Below are 15,709 nucleotides of genomic sequence, written 5' to 3'. Positions count from 1 at the left end.
ATGCCTAGAGCAGTCACCGCGTGACATCACCGGCGCGATGACATCACTTCCGGGTGATGTCATCGTGCCGGCGACGTCGGGGGAGGTTCCCCCCGCCGGCCCACTGTGGGCTGACAGGTTGGGAACCTCCCGGGCAGGGGACCCCCCACCTGGACTGGGGGCTTGGCAGCCCTATTTATACCCCAGTGAGGTGCCTCCCCCCTCAAACTCTTGCCTCCTCTGGTTCCACCCCGGTATTTCACTTCCTGTTTCAATTCTGCTTTTCCCTCAGGCATAGGATTATAATGTCCTATCCATAACATGCCGTAAAATCTCCAGGAATGCCCTAACTCCAGGGCTCTTTTTGTAGCAGGGACTCCTTTGCATATTAGGCCACACCCCCATGATGTAGCCAATCCTCTTGGAGCTTACAGGGCTCTTCGTACAGGGCCTACTGTAAGCTCTCGGAGGATTGGCTACCACGGGGCAGGGCATTTTTTGTCACAGGGACTCTTTTCCATATTAGGCCACACCCCCATGATGTAGCCAATCCTCTTGGAGCTTACAGGGCTCTTCGTACAGGGCCTACTGTAAGCTCTCGGAGGATTGGCTATATCGGGGCAGGGCATTTTTTGTCACAGGGACTCTCTTCCATATTCGGCCACACCCCCATGATGTAGCCAATCCTCTTGGAGCTTACAGTTCTCTTCGTACAGGGCCTACTGTAAGCTCTCGGAGGATTGGCTACATCAGGGGCAGGGCATTTTTTGTCACAGGGACTCCTTTGCATATTAGGTCACACACCCCTGATTTAGCCAATCCTCCAAGAGCTTACAGGGCATTTCTTACAGGGCCTACTGTAAGCTCCAGGAGGATTGGCTACATCCGGGAGGTGTGGCCTAATATGCAAAGGAGTTCCTGCTACAAAAAAAAAGCCCTGCCTAACTCAGAGCCTGCAACCCGATTACAGAGGCGGGAGGGATGGAGGGAGCAAACAGGCTCAGCTGTTTGACGGAAACACATTGGAGCCGGCAGTGACTTGGCTTTTGTCAATCAGGAAGCTGTAACCAGGGAGCCTGGGAAACCCCTCCTCGGTTGCTATGGCAGCAGCCAATCCAAGGCCCCACAGACCATGTCACCCTGGAACAATGCACGCAGGAAGATGCGGGGCGGAGTGTGGGGGAGGATAAGCCCACCCAGCAACCCGAGCTTCCGTGTTCCCCGGAGAGGGGAAGGCGGCAGCCTCCGTGTACGATGCGGAGAAGGGAAAGCATCCAAGGCGGGTGGGTGGGAAGGCATGTCAGGTGGGAGGGGATCAGAAGCAGCGGTGGTGGAGCATCCCCCGCTAAACCAGAAAGCAGAAATGCAGAACTCTCTGATTCACACATATCCAAATCCCACAGTTTTCAGAGGATAGTTGTCAGGCCCGTAGTTATCCAGGGGCCCACAGGGCCTGGCCCCCTGACAGGTTTTTGGGGGCCCTCACTCCCTTCCCATGACTGCCCCCTCCTGGGTGATTTAAATTGCACCACTGCCCCTCCCATGTCATTTAAAGGGCCCGCCAATCTGCTGATCGACAGGCTTTTAAAATCACGTAGGAGGGAGAGATGGCCCCCCCAGCCTCTCCAGCTTTCTACACTCACCCCTATGGGCCCCTCCCCAGTGGCCCCTAGCTACGGGGCTGGCAGTTGTATTAGATGGTGGTAGCACAGCTAGATTTGAGTCCAGCTTCGCCTTAGGAGTAGCCGAATGAGATTCTTCAGGGTATGAAATTTCGCAAGTCAAACCACCCCCTCCCCCTGTCGTTATCGGGCGAAGGGAGCATTGTCTCTCGAAAGCTCCTGTCCTGGAGATCTCGTCGGTCTTTAGGGTGTGACTGGACTTGAATCTGGCCATCCCCGGGGAAACGGATCTCTCCCAGCGTCGTCGTGTCGCCTTTCTGGATTTACCCCATTGGATGACTACGATTTGGTGGATTGCCCGAAACGGTGGTCAGGGCTTTGACGGGGTAGAGAGCAGACAGTCCCAGGGGTTAAGACCGGGCTTACGAGTCTGAAAAGCCCAGCTCTGAGAAGGGAGCCATGCCTAGAAATGGGGCGGGTTGAGGTGGTGCTTCTCCTGCTTCCGGGGCGGTAGAGCAAGTGGGGAACAAAAAGGTTCATACCTGAATTTAGAGAGTTTCAGTGGGTGGGGAAGTGTGTGTATAAGGGAGGGTCAGAACTCCTGGCTCTGTTTCCGTCACCAAAAGACGAGCGAGGAGTCAGATGCGGTTCAGTCTGTTCTTCGCCAGGATACCTGCCCGCCCCATTGCCGCATGGCCAGGACTTCCAGACCCGTCTGATCGATTTCCCAGCCATGTCCTCCTGTGTTGAGGAGGAAGGGCAGGCGCGGGGTGGGGGTCTGTATAAGGCACCCTCTCAGCAGTTGATTGTTGCCGGTGTTGAGATGAGCCTGGGGAAGGGGGAAGAGGTCATGTAGGGGGTGGCTGGCAGGTACGGCTCGGAAGGGGTGCTGTGGGGAGAAACGCAAAGAAGAGGGGTCAGGGAAGCGGGAGCCGATCCGAGACACGGAGATGGAGGGATCTGAGGTGGGTTTTGTGAGGGGGAGATGGGGAACTGAGACGCGGAGATGGAGGGATCTGCGGTGGGTTTTGTGAGGGGGAGATGGGGAACCAGGAGAGCCCTGCGGGGGTTCGGGTCTTTTTCCCCCTTGGAAGGACTCTTGATGTTGACTTTTGGCTGAGAAAACGTCCTGACCCTCCACCCCCGCCACCAGAGAATGGCCTTAATCGCCGGCCAACGTCACGGCCACCCCACGGAAACCCATATTTGAAAAATATGGGAGATGAACACAGATTGTTTCCAGAATTCTTCTCCTGGAAAGAGACGTGAAAGAAATGAAGATTTCTTTCTCTTTTTTTCCTTTCCTTTTTTTGTTTTGCTTTTGTAAAGGGAAGCGAATAAAGAAATTGTGACTTCAGCAAAGGGAGGGGCGGGTTGGGAGGGGGCACAAGGCAGACGGACGGCGATGTGTTCCCTGCAAATGTACGCTTTTGAACTTGTTTCCGACGGGGGGGCAGCTTGGGGTGGGTGGGGTGGGTGGTGTTGGATCATGGGGTGGAGACGGAGGCTTGGGGTAGGGATTGCGTTTGATCCTGCCTCGCCACCCCTTTTTTTGTGTCAAATTTGTTTCCATTTCCCCCCTTTTTGGGGGATGTTCTTGTTTCTTTTTTCTTTTCTTTTTTTATAAATATATAAAAAAGATGGAATGAATTGCAAAATCCCTGGGTGAGTTGTTGTTGTTTTTTTAACCAAAATCATCCCCCTCCTCACGCTTATGAAAAAGCAGACAAAAATCTTCCTGAAAAAAAAAATTGATGCATTGCTAGTAAGAATCTCAGAATAGCACCTCAAAAGGAATATTATAGCATTGGAAAAAGTCCCGAAAAGGGCAACTAGAATGATTCAAGGTTTGGAACACTTTCCCTAGGAAGAAAGGTTAAAACGCTTAGGGCTCTTTAGCTTGGAGAAACGTCAACTGCGGGGTGACGTGATAGAGGTTTAAAAGATAATGCATGGGATGGAGAAGGTAGAGAAAGAAGTCCTTTTCTCCCTTTCTCACAATAAAAGGAACACGTGGGCATTCAATGAAATTGCTGAGCAGTCGAGTTAGAACGGATAAAAGGAATTCCTTCTTCACCCAAAGGGTGATTAACATGTGGAATTCACTGCCACAGGAGGTGGTGGCAGCTACAAGCATAGACAGCTTCAAGAGGGGATTGGATAAAAATACGGAAAAGAGGTCCATCAGTGGCTATTAGCCACAGCATATTGCTGGAACTGTCTGATGCAGTGATGCACTGTATTCTTGGTGATGGGGGGAGGGCAAAGTGGAAGGGCTTCTAGCCCCACTTGTGAACCTCCTGATGGCACTTGGGGGTTTTTTTGACCACTGTGTGACACAGAGTGTTGGACTGGATGGGCCATTGGCCTGATCCAACATGGCTTCTCTTATGTTCTTAACCTTATGTTGCAATTCCAAGCAGAGCTGTACATTTCTAAGTCCCCTGAATTCTGTTTAGGATTGCATTGTGAGCTTAAGACGATGATGATATTGGATTTATATCCTGCCCTCCACTCCAAATCTCAGTCTCAGAATGGCTCACAATCTCCTTTATCTTCCTCCCCCACAGCAGACACTGTGTGAGGTAGGTGGGGCTGAGAGAGTTCTCTCAGAAGCTGCCCTTTCAAGGACAGCTCTGCGAGAGCTATGTCTGACCCAAAGCCATTCCAGCAGCTGCAAGTGGAGGAGTGGGGAATCAAACCCAGTTCTCCCAGATAAGAGTCCGGGCATTTAACCTCTTCGCCAAACTGGCCCTCTTAATAGGAGTAAGGGATATGAAGATTAGGATTGACCCCTTTTGTTTTGAGAAAGTCCGACCCTTCCAGTCTGTATTTCTGAGAATCCACATGGTGCCCTTTCAAGATGGGACCTTGCTTCTTTAATTGCATGACACAATTTTGAATGCCTTTCCCCTATAACGGGAAGAGATTTATGTAAGGACAGAATACCTTTCGATCCTGTGGAGAAGGCCGGGGTGGAATTCTAGCACGAGCCCCTTTGCCTATTAGGCCACACAACCCTGATGTAGCCAGTCCTCCCAAGAGCTTACAAAAAAAGAGCTTCGTAAGCTCTTGGAGGATTGGCTGCATCAAGGGGCGTGGCCCAATATGCAAAGGAGCTCCTGCTAGAATTCCACCCCTATGTTGTCTTTTTCTCAAAATAAAACTGCATCCCATACAAAGAGCAGGAATAATGCAAGGCACTGACCCCACCATTTAGGATGACTGGACTGGTCAAGCAGCCGTTTCCTTCAGTTAGCAGAGTGTGCCTTCTGAGCTTCAACATAGCAGCGTGTCAAGTTGCCAATCCCCAGGTGGAGACAGGGGATCCTCCAGTTTGGAGCCCCCCCCCCCCGCTTCAGGGTCATCAGAAAGCAGGAGGGGGGGAGGGAAATGTCTGCTGGGCACTCCATTATTCCATATGGAGACAAATTGCCATAGGGAATAATGGAGAATTGATCAGCGGGTATCCGGGGCTCGGGGGGGGGGTGTCTGTTTTTTGAAGTATGGAGACTGATTCCCATAGGGGATAATGGAGAATTGATCTGCAGGTATCGGAGGGCCTTTTTTTTTTAGGTAGAGGCACCAAATTTGCCGCGCAGCATCCGATGCTTCTCCTCAAAAGACCCCCCAAGCTTCAAAAAGATTGGATCGTGGGGTACAATTCTATGAGCCCCAAAAGAAGGTGCCCCGATCCGTCATTATTTCCAGTGGAGGGGAGGCATTGAAAAGGTGTGCGGTCACTTTAAATGTGGCGGCCAGAACTCCCGTTGAAGTTCAGTTATGCTTGTCACAACTTTGCTCCTGGCTCCGCCCCCAAAGTCCCCAGACATTTCTTGAATCGGACTTTGCAACTCTAGAGCGACTGCTGTCCTAGCAAGCTCTTTCCAAAAATCTGCACCGCCAATCAAATCTCCAGTCAGAAGCCTTGCTGGACAAAAGCCCCGCCTGGCCCCGCTCACTTTTCCAAAACACTTTTTGGGCTCCGGAAAAGGTGTCGGCGGGTGCCCTGGAACTCCTGGGTGCCGTGCTGGGAATCTCCACAGTTTTCTAGAGGGTGAGAATTGCGGCTGAAAGGCACCTTCTCTGGGCCCTGAGAGATTTCACCTCTGAAAGTGAGAAAAGAGGAAATTTCTTACCAGCTGTCCCCCCTTCCCCAATGGAGACGCAGACTTCTTTCCATTTTTAAAGATACCCGAGATTTGCTATCAGCTGGGTTGCCAATCCCCAGGTGGGGGCAGGGGGTACCCCAGTTTGGAGACCCTTCCCCCCCCCGCTTCAGGGTCATCAGAAACCGGAGGCGGGGGGAGGGAAATATCTGCTGGGCACTCCATTATTCCCTATGGAATAATGAAGAATTGATCCGTGGGTATCTGGGGCTGGGGGGGGGGCTGTTTTTTGAAGTATGGAGACTGATTCCCATAGGGGATAATGGAGAATTGATCTGCAGGTATCTGGGGGGCTTTTTTTTTTAGGTAGAGACACCAAATTTGCAGCATAACATCCGTTGCCTCTCCTCAAAACACCCTCCAAGTTTCAAAAGGATTGGACCAGGGGGTCCAGTTCTATGAGCCCCCAAAGAAGGTGACCCTAATCCTTCTTTATTTCCAACGGAGGGAAGGCATTTAAAAGTCGTGCGGTCCCTTTAAATGTGATGGCCAGAACTCCCTTTGGAGTTCAATCATGCTTGCCGCAACCTGGCTCCACCCCCAAAATCTCCTGGCTCCACCCCCAAAGTCCCCAGATATTTATTGAATTGGACCTGACAACAATCTTCACTGCATTGGGTATCTACGCGGTCCAGAATATCTACCACTCCCTTATTCCTGGAGACACAACCGCTGGGGGGTACAGATTATCGGTGCCACTCCATATGCTTCCTCCACCCTTCTATCACATTTCAGTTGTTACAGCTGCATAGTCAGGAAAGTAGTAACTGCAGCAGCAAGATCGGGGGGTAAGAGGTGGCACACAGTATCATAAGAACAACTTTCTCTATCCCCAGCCCAAACATTTTCTTTTTAAAGGTCAAGGTAGTCCCCTGTGCAAGCACCAGTCGTTTCCGACTCTGGGGTGATGTTGCTTTCACGTCGTTTTCACGGCAGACTTTTTACAGGATGGTTTGCCCTTGCCTTCCCCAGTCATCTACACTTTCCCCCCAGCAAGCTGGAGACTCATTCGACCGACCTCGGAAGGATGGAAGGCTGAGCCAACCTGGAGCCAGCTACCTGAACCCAGCTTCTACCGGGATCGAACTCAGGTTGTGAGCAGAGCTTAGGACTGCAGTACTGCAGCCTTACAACTCTGCGCCACGGGACTTTACCCAAACATTTTTGCCCAGCACAAAATACTGCTGTGTTCAGAAGAAAATCAGAAGAACCCTGCAGGATCAGACCAGTGGTCCAACGGATCATTCTGTAGAAAAAGAGGTGCCGGAGCTCATTAGCACAACCCATTTGCATCTGCCGCACATCCCTTGCATCACCAGAAGGTGTACGAAGTGATATCAGCTCAGCAACGACCTTAAAATGCTTATTGAATTGTAATTATAGTAACAAAACCTTACATCCAACCAATGTTCCCTCTAAGCTGCAGAGTCTTGTGAGGGAAAGTTTTACTTTGTGAGCTACTGGCATGAAAGTTGGGAGCTGCTGCATCAATTAGCATGTTCTGGGGTCATCCTTCCTGAGCGAAGACACAAACGGGTGAGCTGGAGGCTAAAAATCTGTGAGCTAGCTTAGAAAGAACACTGCTCCCAAGATACTTTTAGAATTTCCCTTATGCGGCCACAGTGGCATGACGAAGATTTCCGTCTGCTTCAACATTTTGCTTATTTTCCCATTTCTTAGTGAGGGGAAATGTTAGAAAGTTCGTGAAATCTTAAGAGCTCAGCAAAATTCTCACAGAGGTTTGAACAAGTATTGGGGAGGGGGCGTTAAGAAAGATAGAGCGCAATAAAATGTAGAGGTTCCAGAGTTCCGCCCCTGTGAGCTCCTGCCCCAAATTAGGCCTGTCTGCCTCACACAACGGCCAACCGGTTCCTCTGGAGGCCAACAATAGGGCATAGATGTTGAGGCCTTTGGCTGATGTTGCCTTCTGGCGCTGAGATTCAGAGGCTGATTGCCCCTGAATGTGGAGGCCAGTTTGGTGTAGTGGTGAAGTGCGTGGACCCTTATCTGGGAGAACCGGGTTTGATTCCCCGCTCCTCCACTTGCAGCTGCTGGAATGGCCTTGAGTCAGCCATACCTCTCGCAGAGGTTGTCCTTGAAAGGGCAGCTTCCGTCAGAGCTCTCTCAGCCCCACCCCACCTCACAGGGTGTCTGTTGTGGCGATGGAAGATAAAGGAGATTGTGAGCCGCTCTGAGATTCTGAGAGGAGGGCAGAATATAACTTCAATGTTGTCTTCTTCTTTAGTTACCATGTTGTCTTCTTCTTTAGTTACCAAGAGAAGCCATGTTGGATCAGGCCAGTGGCCCATCCAGTCCAACACTCTGTGTCACAGAAGAACATAAAAGAAGCCATGTTGGATCAGGCCAATGGCCCATCCAGTCAAACACTCTGTCACACTGTGGCTGAAAAACCCAGGTGCCATCAGTGGGACCAGGACACTAGAAGCAGCGTTCCCTCCAAGCTCACACATTTTTGTCTTAGCTCAGGAAGGATGACCCCAGATCACACTAACTGATGCAGCAGCTCACAACTTTAATCCCAGGAGCTCACAAAGTAGAATTTTTGCTCACGAGAATCTGCAGCTTAGAGGAAACATCAACTAGAAGCCCTCCCACTGTTGACCCCACCCCCCAAGCACCAAGAATACAGAGCATCGCGGCCCCGACAGAGAGTTCCATCTACACCCTGTGGCTAGTAGCCATTGATAGACTTTTGCTCCGTATGTTTATCCAACCTCCTTTTGAAGCTGTCATTCAGTTGGATTAGATACTTGAAGAAACAAAGCTGCATTCTACTGAATAAGACCATTCATCCATCCAAATAAATATTTGTCTACTCAGACTGAAACTGGCTCTCCAGGTTCTCAGGTAGAGGTCTTTCACATCACCTACTAATACCTGTTTGTGTTTTTTTTTTAAACTGGAGATGCCGGGGATTGAACCGGGGACCTTCTGCATGCCAAGCAGATGCTCTGCCACTGAGCCAGGGTCTCAGGTCAAGGTCTTTCCCATCCCCTCCTGCCTGGTTCTTTCAACTGGAGACGCCGGGGATTGAACCTGGGACCTTCTGCATGCCAAGCGGAGGCTCTGCCACTGAGCCAGGGTCTCAGGTCAAGGTCTTTCCCATCCCCTCCTGCCTGGTTCTTTCAACTGGAGATGCCGGGGATTGAACCTGGGACCTTCTGCATGCCAAGCGGAGGCTCTGCCACTGAGCCAGGGTCTCAGGCCAAGGTCTTTCCCATCCCCTCCTGCCTGGTTCTTTCAACTGGAGATGCCGGGGATTGAACCTGGGACCTTCTGCATGCCAAGCGGAGGCTCTGCCACTGAGCCAGGGTCTCAGGTCAAGGTCTTTCCCATCCCCTCCTGCCTGGTTCTTTCAACTGGAGGTGCCGGGGATTGAACCTGGGACCTTCTGCATGCCAAGCGGAGGCTCTGCCACTGAGCCAGGGTCTCAGGTCAAGGTCTTTCCCATCCCCTCCTGCCTGGTTCTTTCAACTGGAGATGCCGGGGATTGAACCTGGGACCTTCTGCATGCCAAGCGGAGGCTCTGCCACTGAGCCAGGGTCTCAGGTCGAGGTCTTTCCCATCCCCTCCTGCCTGGTTCTTTCAAATGGAGATGCCGGGGATTGAACCGGGGACCTTCTGCATGCCAAGCGGAGGCTCTGCCACTGAGCCAGGGTCTCAGGTCGAGGTCTTTCCCATCCCCTCCTGCCTGGTTCTTTCAACTGGAGATGCTGGGGATTGAACCGGGGACCTTCTGCATGCCAAGCGGAGGCTCTGCCACTGAGCCAGGGTCTCAGGTCAAGGTCTTTCCCATCCCCTCCTGCCTGATTCTTTCAACTGGAGATGCCGGGGATTGAACCTGGGACCTTCTGCATGCCAAGTGGAGGCTCTGCCACTGAGCCAGGGTCTCAGGTCAAGGTCTTTCCCATCCCCTCCTGCCTGGTTCTTTCAACTGGAGATGCCGGGGATTGAACCTGGGACCTTCTGCATGCCAAGCGGAGGCTCTGCCACTGAGCCAGGGTCTCAGGTCAAGGTCTTTCCCATCCCCTCCTGCCTGGTTCTTTCAACTGGAGATGCCGGGGATTGAACCGGGGACCTTCTGCATGCCAAGCGGAGGCTCTGCCACTGAGCCAGGGTCTCAGGTCAAGGTCTTTCCCATCCCCTCCTGCCTGGTCCTTTTAACTGGAGATGCCAGGGATTGAACCTGGGACCTTCTGCATGCCAAGCATAGGCTCTGCCACTGAGCCAGGGTCTCAGGCCAAGGTCTTTTCCATCTCCTCCTGTCTGGTTCTTTCAACTGGACATGCTGGGGATTGAACCTGGGATCTTCTGCATGCCAAGCAGAGGCTCTGCCACTGAGCCAGGGACTCAGGTCAAAGTCTTCCCCATTTCCTCCTGCCTGGCCCTTTTAACTGGAGTTTTTGGGGATTGAACTTGGGACCTTCTGCATGCCAAGCAGAGGCTCTGCCACTGAGCCACAATCCTTTTCTTTGTAGTAAGCATGCACAGGAAATGCAACGACTGCTGGGGCGCCCCTAAAAGGGTTGCCAGCCTCCCTCCGAGTGGAACGGAAGAACAAGCGAAGGCACCATGTACCGCGCGTCTCCTGTGATAGAGTTAGTCCTTGACAAACCAATACAAACATTATAGAAATTGTGTCCAAAAATATTATATTGATTCTTGAAAGTACTGCAATGCTATGCTTTCTGAGAGTGGAAGTTGATTTGAAAAAGTGAATAAGCAATGGCTTAGATAAAGCTTACAGCGAAACAGGGGACTTGTTTTTGGCTTTGCCTGTCAGCTTTTTTCCCCTTATGGGAATTAATTTTTGACCTTTAAATAAACTTTCATACCCTTGCGGTTGTGACTTGAAGGTAGTCCTCTGTGCAAGCACCAGTCGTTTCTGATTCTGGAGTGATGTTGCTTTCGCGTTTTCATGGCAGACTTTTTTTACAGGGTGGTTTGCCATCGCCTTCCCCAGTCATCTACACTTTCCCCCCAGCAAGCTGGGTCCCCATTTTACTGACCTCAGAAGGATGGAAGGCTGAGTCAACCTTGAGCTGGCTACCTGAAACCCCAGCTTAGAACATAAGAACATAAGAGAAGCCATGTTGGATCAGGCCAATGGCCCATCCAGTCCAACACTCTGTGTCACACAGAGTATATATATACACACACTGTGGCTAATAGCCACTGATGGACCTCTGCTCCATATTTTTATCTAAACCCCTCTTGAAGATGGCCATGCTTGTGGCCGCCACCACCTCCTGTGGCAGTGAATTCCACATGATAATCACCCTTTGGGTGAAGAAGTACTTCCTTTTATCCGTTTTAACCTCTCTGCTCAGCAATTTCATCGAATGCCCATGAGTTCTTGTATTGTGAGAAAGGGAGAAAAGTAGCTCTTTCTCTACTTTCTCAATCCCATGCATTATCTTGTAAATCTCTATCATGCCACCCTGCAGTCGACGTTTCTCCAAGCTAAAGAGTCCCAAGTGTTTCAACCTTTCTTCAGCTTCTGCTAGGATTGAACTTCTGCTTCTGGGATTGAACTCAGGTCATGAGCAGAGAGTTCAGACTGCAGTACTGCAGCTTTACCGCACAATTTCTATAATTTTTGTATTGGTTTGTCAAGGATTAACTCTCTCACAGGAGTCAGTGGTACATGGTTCCACGCCCCGTGTGACTCTTTTTTGGTTGCCTTCCTCCAAGTGGGGCCTGGAGATCTCCCTGAATTACAACTCATCTGCAGGCCACAGAGTTCCCCTAAAGAGAACAGCTGCTCTGGAAGGTGGACTCTATGGCATTATGACACCCCGCTGAGGTCTTTCCCAGGGACCCCCCCCCCCCAAATCTCCAGGAATTCTGCAAACCAGAAGCTCATTTGACCCACAGCTCTGTAGCTGGGGTGGATCCTGGTGACAGAAAGGGTGTAACGGCAGAGAACATGTTGGATCTTTCCTCCATGAATCTGCCATAAGAACATAAGAGAAGCCATGTTGGATCAGGCCAATGGCCCATCCAGTCCAACACTCTGTGACACACAGTGGCCAAAAAAAACAAGTGCCATCAGGAGGTCCATGAGTGGGGCCAGTACACCAGAAGGCCTCCCACTGTTGCCCCTCCCAAGCACCAAGAATACAGAGCATCACTTGCCCCAGACAGAGAGTTCCAACAATACCCTGTGGCTAATAGCCACTGATGGACCTCTGCCCCATATGCTTATCCAATCCCCTCTTGAAGCTGTCTATGCTTGTAGCCGCCACCACCTCCTGTGGCAGTGAATTCCACGTGTTAATCACCCTTTGGGTGAAGAAGGACTTCCTTTTATCCGTTCTAACTCGACTGCTCAGCAATTTAATTGAATGTCCACGAGTTCTCGTATTGTGAGAAAGGGAGAAAAGTACATCTTTCTCTATCCCATGCATAATCTTGTAAACCTCTATCATGTCACCCCGTAGCTGATGTTTCTCCAAGCTAAAGAGCCCCAAGCATTTTAACCTTTCTTCCTAGGGAATATGTTCCAACCCTTGAATCATTCTAGTTGCCCTTCTGTGCACTTTTCCCAATGCTATAATATCCTTTTTGAGGTGCGGTGACTAGAATTGTACACAGTATTCCAAATGAGGCCACACCATTGATTTCTACAGGGTAATTACAATACCGGTTGATTTCTTTTCAATTCCCTTCCTAATAATTCCCAGCATGGCGTTGGCCTTTTTAATTGCAATCGCACGCTGCCTTGACATTTTCAGTGAATTATCTACCACGCCCCCAAGAGCTCTCTCTTGGTCAGCCTCTGCCACTTCACACTCCATCAATTTCTATTTGGAGCCAGTTTGGTGTAGCGGTTAAACGCGTGGACCGTTATCTGGGAGAACCGGGTTTGATTCCCCACTCCTCCACTTGCACCTGCCAGAATGGCCTTGGATCAGCCATAGCTCTGGCCGAGGTTGTCCTTCAAAGGGCAGCTGCTGTGAGAGCCCTCTAAGCCCCACCCACCTCACAGGGTGTCTGTTGTGGAGGGAGAAGATATAGGAGACTGTAAGCCGCTCTGAGTCTCTGATTCAGAGAGAAGGGCGGGGTATAAATCTGCAATTCTTCTTCTTTTTATAGCTAGGATTTTTGGCCCCAATGTGCATTACTTTGCACTTGGCCACATTGAACCTCATCTGCCAGGTTGACGCCCACTTGCCCAGCCTCAACAGATCCCTTTGGAGTGCCCCACAGTCCTCTCTGGTTCTCACCACCCTGTCTGGTTCTGACAGTCGATGTGGATCGCAGAGGTCTTCCAGCTAAGCATTACCGAGCCCCCTGTTTGCCAGGAGGTCAGCTCCTTGTCTTTGAAGAGGCTCCGACCCAGATATCCCTCAAAGACCAGCGGCCGCTAATGTATAATGGGGTTTCTGAAGAAACGTGCCTAGGGCACCAACAGAATTTTTTTAAAAAATCATTTACTCACACTCTGCCTTTTACTGATATATTCCTTGTGTTTCTATCCCGCCCCCCCCTGGCAACGGGGTTCAGGGTGGGTAACACCAAAATAAAACAATTAAAAGAAATAGCAACATACTCGTTAAAACCAACAAACCTCAAACACCAGAACCTATAAGATGGCGATTACAGTTCAAGCGGAGCTCCCCCCTAGGGTTGCCGAGTCCAATTCAAGAAATATGAAGACTTTGGAGGGAGCGGGCCAGGAGCGAGGTTGTGACGAGAAGAACAGAACTCCAAAGGGAGCTCCGGCCATCACGTTGAAAGGGACCGCACACCTTTTCAATGCCTTCCCTCCATCGGAAATAATGAAGGCTAGGGACACCTTCTTTGAAGAAGAAGAAGAAGAAGAAGAAGAAGAAGAAGAAGAAGAAGAAGAAGAAGAAGAAGAAGAAGAAGAAGAAGATATTGGATTTATATCCCGCCCTCCACTCCGAAGAGTCTCAGAGCGGCTCACAATCTCCTTTCCCTTCCTCCCCCACAACAGACACCCTGTGAGGTAGATGAAGATATTGGATTTATATCCCGCCCTCCACTCCGAAGAGTCTCAGAGCGGCTCACAATCTCCTTTCCCTTCCTCCCCCACAACAGACACCCTGTGAGGTGGGTGGGGCTGAGAGAGCTCTCACAGCAGCTGCCCTTTCAAGGACAACCTCTGCCAGAGCTATGGCTGACCCAAGGCCATGCTAGCAGGTGCAAGTGGAGGAGTGGGGAATCAAACTCGGTTCTCCCAGATAAGAGTCCGCACACTTAACCACTACACCAAACCAGCTCTCTTTGGGGGCTCATAGAATTGGACCCCCTGAGCCAAACCTTTTGAAACATGGAGGGTATTTTGGGGAGAGCCACTGGATGCTGTGTGGAAAATGTGGTGCCTCTGCCTCAAGAAAAAGCCACCCCAAGAGCCCCAGAAGATTAATTCTTCATTATACCCTATGGGAATTGGTCTCCATAGGGATTAATGGAGTGCCCAGCAGACATTTCCCTCCCCCCTCCCATTTTCTGATGACCCTAAAGCGGGGGGGAGGGCCTCCAAACTGGGGGATCCCCTGCCCCCACCTGGGAATTGGGAACTTCACTACATGAACCCAGCATGAGATATACTGCTCTGGAATATGGAGTTTTGACCCCCCCAAAGGGGACCCAAAGGAACCGACTGATAGTGTCCAGATCACATGAAGTGATGGTATCGCTTTACTCTGCTCTGGTAAGACCTCACCTGGAGTATTGTGTTCAGTTTGGAGCACCATATTTTAAGGATACAGACAAGCTGGAGCGGGTCCAGAGGAGGGCGACGAAGATGGTGAGGGGTCTGGAGACCAAGTCCTATGAGGAAAGGTTGAAGGAGCTGGGGATGTTTAGCCTGGAGAGGAGGCGGCTGAGAGGTGATAGGATCACCATCTTCAAGTACTTGAAGGGCTGTCATAGAGAGGAGAGTGTGGAATTGTTTTCTGTGGCCCTGGAAGGTAGGGCCAGAACCAATGGGTTGAAATTAAATCAAAAGAGTTTCCGGTTCAACCTTAGGAAGAACTTCCTGACCGTTAGAGCAGTTCCTCAGTGGAACAGGCTTCCTCGGGAGGTGGTGGGGTCTCCTTCCTTGGAGGTTTTTCAACAGAGGCTAGATGGCCATCTGACAGCAGTGAGGATCCTGTGAATTTAGGGGGAGGTGTTTTTGAGTTTCCTGCATTGTGCAGGGGGTTAGACTAGATGACCCCGGGGGTTCCCTTCCAGCTCTATGATTCTATGCATCCTTCTCCTCTGTTTGACCCTCACAACAACCCTGTGAGGTAGGTTCAGGTGGGTAGCCCATGTTGGTCTGAAATAGAACAATATAGGTTCTATTATAATAGAGAACCTATATTGTTCAAGGTGCCACTGGACTCAAGCTTTGTTAAGAACATAAGAGAAGCCATGTTGGATCAGGCCAACGGCCCCTCCAGTCCAACACTCTGTGTCACATAAGAACATAAGAGAAGCTATGTTGGATCAGGCCAACGGCCCCCTCCAGTCCAACACTCTGTGTCACATAAGAACATAAGAGAAGCCATGTTGGATCAGGCCACTGGCCCCTCCAGTCCAACACTCTGTGTCACATAAGAACATAAGAGAAGCCATGTTGGATCAGGCCACTGGCCCCCTCCAGTCCAACACTCTGTGTCACATAAGAACATAAGAGAAGCCATGTTGGATCAGGCCAGTGGCCCATCCAGTCCAACACTCTGTGTCACATAAGAACATAAGAGAAGCCATGTTGGATCAGGCCACTGGCCCCTCCAGTCCAACACTCTGTGTCACACAGTGGCCAAAAAAACCAAGCGCCATCAGGTGGTCCACCAATGGGGCTAGAAGCCCTTTCTCTCTAAATGTTCCAGACTGACTGTTTGATTATGTGCTCTAAAACTTTTCCAGGTATAGACGTCAATATAGGTTCTAAAATAAGCA

Source organism: Heteronotia binoei, chromosome 13 (genome assembly GCF_032191835.1).
Source record: "Heteronotia binoei isolate CCM8104 ecotype False Entrance Well chromosome 13, APGP_CSIRO_Hbin_v1, whole genome shotgun sequence".
NCBI lineage: Eukaryota > Metazoa > Chordata > Lepidosauria > Squamata > Gekkonidae > Heteronotia > Heteronotia binoei.
This window is presented reverse-complemented; position numbering follows the sequence as displayed.